This window comes from Pteropus alecto, unplaced genomic scaffold (assembly GCF_000325575.1).
Source record: "Pteropus alecto unplaced genomic scaffold, ASM32557v1 scaffold5, whole genome shotgun sequence".
Classification (NCBI taxonomy): Eukaryota; Metazoa; Chordata; class Mammalia; order Chiroptera; family Pteropodidae; genus Pteropus; species Pteropus alecto.
Window position 1 is genome coordinate 10,162,300 of NW_006441953.1, and position 4,961 is coordinate 10,167,260.

General features: G+C 37.7%; 1 long non-coding RNA gene across 1 annotated transcript; it reads right to left on the bottom strand.

Annotated features, from left to right (window-relative positions):
* Positions 1-430: 430 nt before the first annotated feature.
* Positions 431-2,821, bottom strand: LOC112485478. The gene is made up of 2 exons (XR_003048461.1): positions 2,642-2,821; positions 431-657 (listed from the first exon to the last, which is right to left on the bottom strand). It is a non-coding gene; the product is annotated as an uncharacterized LOC112485478 (long non-coding RNA).
* Between the last annotated feature and the right edge of the window lie 2,140 nt (positions 2,822-4,961).

Below are 4,961 nucleotides of genomic sequence, written 5' to 3' on the forward strand. Positions count from 1 at the left end.
CAAATTAAAATAAAAGACATTTCTTAGTGGGTAAGCATCTCTCATCCTTGGGAAGATTTAGAATTAAGAAGAGAAATGTTCAAGAGAATGAAGCACTTAAATTTCATATCGTAATGTGGGGTAATTAATACAGATTCAGAAGAAAGACAGAGACACCATCTTTCTCTACCTCTCCCCCTTCTGGTGGAAGAGATTTCCCTTGGCCCCCTGGAGTACTTAAGAGCTTGGCTTCAGATTCAAACGAGCAAGAGTTTTAACTGTGCCAGCGTCACTTTCAGAGGCATGATCTGTAATATGTTCTTTGCTTCTCTTGACCTTGGTTTTCTCATCGATGAAGAACTACCCATGTGTAGAATGTTGGTGCAGAGACGTGCTTAATAAAGAGTAGCTGCTTCCGTTATCTATTGCTGAGTAACAAACCACATCAGCCTTTGCAATGTATAACCACAACCTTTTTATTTTGCTCATGGATTCTGTGGACCAGGAATTCTTACAACAAGACCTTTCTTGTGGGTTGAGCATCTTCAGATCATGGCAACTTGGGGTATTCAAGCTTCTTACTGGCAGCTCAGAGCCGTTATCAAAAGCCGCTGTGGCAGTTTTAAAACATGGCCCCAAATTCCAGATACTCCTTCCATCAAGTAATCTTTGATGAGCCTTTGAAGAAAAGAATGCATGAATACTATAAAACCTCCCAAAGTCTGCCATTTACCATGAACTTAATGCAGTAAGAGGAGGAGTAATAGAAGAAATTATCAAAATTTCTTAGATGGGCAACGTAAAAATTTGTGCTTTAAAGATTTAATAATTTAGGTATGGGTCCCTAATTATTCTTTGCTCATAGTGATTCTTGGATATGTCCATTCCAAACCTCTCCCTGCCTCTTCCCATCACATAGCTTCTGTCTCCTGGAGCACTTTCTGCATTTGCTCTGGCCACTCCTGCTCCAGCCGGCCCTCTGGCTTTCTGATCTAAAAGTCTTCTTACCTACTGCCCTGACTCCTTCTCTGCCTACATACAGTTTATTCAGGCTGTCTGTTTTCTTCTGAGTCCACAATAATGGGAAAAACAGGCTAGAGATTTGTTACAAATGCAAAGAATGATGATATGAGTAAATATTGCTATAACCTTTACTACGAGGTTAGCCGAAGTAAAATTATATTTGTTTGTTAAACCAAAAATATCTTGAAGACACCGAAGACTTAAAAAAGTAGAGTGCTGTCATTTTGCATATGCACACTCGCATACCTTTACATATGATAATTCTTTAATAAAGACTGTCATTTATTTTATTATTTTTCTTCTTCCTGGCAGGCATCATTGGCTTATATTGCTAGCTAGTTAACCATGAAAAGGCATTTCTGTCTGGTTTATTAAAAGATTCAATAGCTTCAAAGAGTTAAGGCAATTTCCTCTCTGAATTCAGTGTGGGTAGAGGATATTGGGAATGTGAACAAGGTCACAGGCATTTGATGCTGCTGCCTCCTGGTCACCTTGGTCACTCCTGGCTCTGCCTGGCTCATTTTCAGGTGTCTATTTGTTGTTTAGCCAGAAGAATCAAGCGAATAACTGGGTGAGTCTTTACAAACCATTACCACATCTGAGGACTCAGCCCTGTGTACCCAGCATCTATCATCAGGAGATAATTGGCAGTGGGGAGCCTAGAATTCAATGGGAACTTTTCCCTATAGCTTTGCTTTTTTGTGTTCTTTCAGCACGCATCAATTTTTGCCTCTTAGCTTGTTAAGCACCAGCATTGTGAGCCTCCTTTATTTACTTTGTAATTTTTATGGCGATTATAAAGGAGCTTCATAAAACCTCCTCCAATCCTGTAGACTTTTGGCTATTATTTCTGTTTGAGGTTAGGTTTAGGAGCTTCTTCTGCAGACGTATTTTACTTTAGAAGTTATTTCGGAATTCCTCTGGAAACCACACGCTGAGTCAGAATGAAACCATTTTAGAACATCTCCCTAAAGTGAACGAGGTCAGAGAGCTAATCCCTCCCAGGGGCTTGAGGATCAAGGTTTGATTACTGTTCAACTCCATATGGGTTTTTGTTCTGCTGAGTGGACTATGCAGGCTGAGGACAAAACTTGAATTGCATAGGGATTTTTAGAAGCTGCCTATATTGGAGTAGGAATAGAAGATTGAGGGCAATGGAAACAGAGAACAGAAACTTGGTTGAGAGGACACAGAACAAAGTGTCTGGAAAGAGAACAGAGAGTTAATGGAGAAAGATAATTAAGCTTAGCTGGAAAGTGTAATATAATTTTTATATAATGCATTTCTTAGAGATATAGGGAAGAAAACCACTATAAATATTTATATTAGTGCATTTAATTAAATAAAGAGGTTCTTTTGACAACCAGTGTATTATTTTGAGTGTTATTCTCATAGGAAAAAAGGGAGCAATCAGTCTTAAATTTTTGTTAAATTTTCAGCTTTGTGTGGAGATATTACAGGCATAATTTTTTATCTTCTTCATATTTTTGTATTTTCTAAACCCAACATGTATTAATTTTGCAATCAGAAAACTGATTGCTATGCTGAACATTCAACTTTTATTTAAGCAGTTGTACGTTCTATCTTGTTTGCAATACTTCCATAAAGATTTCCAATAACATCATAATAAGTGCCTTACCTCTACTGACAGAGCATCTTTCTTCTGAGAAACTTCAACATCGTCTATTTAGACCTTATGAAAATCCTTGTGAGATCATACCTTTGCCTACCACTGAGAGCTGTATAGAACAGAAGATGGAAAGACTGGCAGGTTTCATCTTATTTGATAGACTGGAAAATGTGGCTCTGGAGATCAGCAGTGATTCATCGAGGGCTAAGCAGAGAGTACAAGAGCTGGGATGAATCCCAAGAAGCCCCAAGTTCCAGTTGAATAAGCAGATGTCTAGACATGGTGTCCAGAATGTCCACATTAGTGTAAAGTGAATACTCAGAGACAGCCAGTCAACAAATACTGACACATCTGCAGTATAGTGTGTGACTTATTACAGGGAAATAGTTGAAAATCAATTGCAAGTGGAAAGAGTTGCTCAAAAACATTTTTTTTCTGGCTCCTAATATATAATTATATTTATTTGTTGGAAAATCCACCAATTTATTTGTGGTTAGGACATCATAATAAAAGATCCCCATTGTATCTAGGTTGCAGTATATTTATAAATTAGTATCTTTAACAGAGATAATTCCGTATTAATAATTTAAACATTTCTTATGATCTTAACATTTAAAAAATAGATACAAGCTTGATTTCCATGCATGATATAGCAAGGAAACTAAGAATTATTCATTTGAATCCTTGACTATAGTATTTTTGTATTTGATGGTAATTATAATTGTTATTATGCTCTAAGTCCCTTTGTTTTGCTGAGTTAAACAGTTTATATTAGAATTTACCATGGAAAATTAGGGTATAAGTAGGTAAAAATAATTTCCACTGATTCTCAAATTTGAAAATATTCATAGATCCATCTGATTCTAAACAGATCTTCAGTATATTAAAATTACTTAAAGTTATTTTTCTTATTTTGCAAATATCAGAGCACATCACTGCATTTCTAGGAAATGAAATGTATAGTATGATCATAGTATATTCAGATTTTGGTGGCAGCCTGATTTTGTGCCTATCCTCAAATGATTGACGTCTTTGCAGCATATAAGACTTTTCTTATTAATAACACTGAAAGGTGCCCACAACCAGGCATTGTGGAGACTTGCCAAGCGCAATTTTGAATCGTGTGTATTTTTTCTGATTCAAGTAGAGTACATTCGGTAGCTCAGCATTTCCCCTTCATTATCGATTGCGTTCTATCAGTGTGACCTTGTTCCCAAGAGCCTTTCATCAATAATTGACACTAGAAAGGGGTGAGATTGATCTAGGGTACGTGGATGATCCTATTCTACCAATTTTATTCTGTAGTTACAGACACTGGAACCAGAAACTACTACACCACCAGGGGTCTCCTTGGTAACATCTTGAGTACTGAAGTTTAAAAGAGCGTGCATTCTTAGAATGGAGTATTAGAGAAAAGAGGAATGGTTCCTTGCAGGCATTGTGACCTACTGAGCCTGTCTGCCCTAGAGGAACGCCACAAATCCATAGACAGCAGCACAACTACTAATTAGGCCTGATGTAAGCGTCATGGCGCTGAATAATGATCCTAGTTATGTGCTGTCAAGATTTGGCCAAGGCTCAGTAGGGAAGGCTTTGCTCTGTTCCACACGGCATTAGCTGGGGCAGCTCAAACGTGAGCAGGAACATTTGCTCCCAAGACAACTCACTCACATGGCTGGCAAGTTGATGTGGACTGTCTGCCTTGGTTCCTACCTCTATGTATTCCTCTATATGGATTATATTTCCTCACAGTGTAGTGTGGTTGAGTTCCAAGGGCGAATGTCCTAGGAGAGGTGGAAACTGTGTGGGTTTTTACGATCCATCCTCAGAAGTCCCATAGCATTGATTCTGCCATATTGTATTAGTCAAATTGTCACAAAGGTCCACCCAGGTTCAAGGGAGGGACATAAACTTGGGGCAGTGGCAAGATTCTGAATGAGCATATGAGATGAGAAATATTATCACAGACATTTCTGGAAAATACAATCTGGTATGCTTTTCTTTTTATCCTCCTAATAGTATCTTGCAGTTAATAAGAGTTCTTGATTTTAGTGAAGTCCAATGTTTCAATCATTTTTTTTTATCGCTAATTCTTTGTGTGTGCTAGTTAAGAAAGCTTTGCTTATTTTAAAGTTACATGATTATACTTAATTCTCATCACTATCATATAAGGTAGGTACTCATGGTACTATGGGCCTCAGTTTTTACAGAAGAGGAAATTGAAGCACAGAGAAGTTAACCACTTGCTCAAAGACTGACTCCAAAGTTCATGTTTTTGTTTTTTAAGCAGGCTCTCTTGGCATCCTAACACTTAGAGTGAACCCCTCTT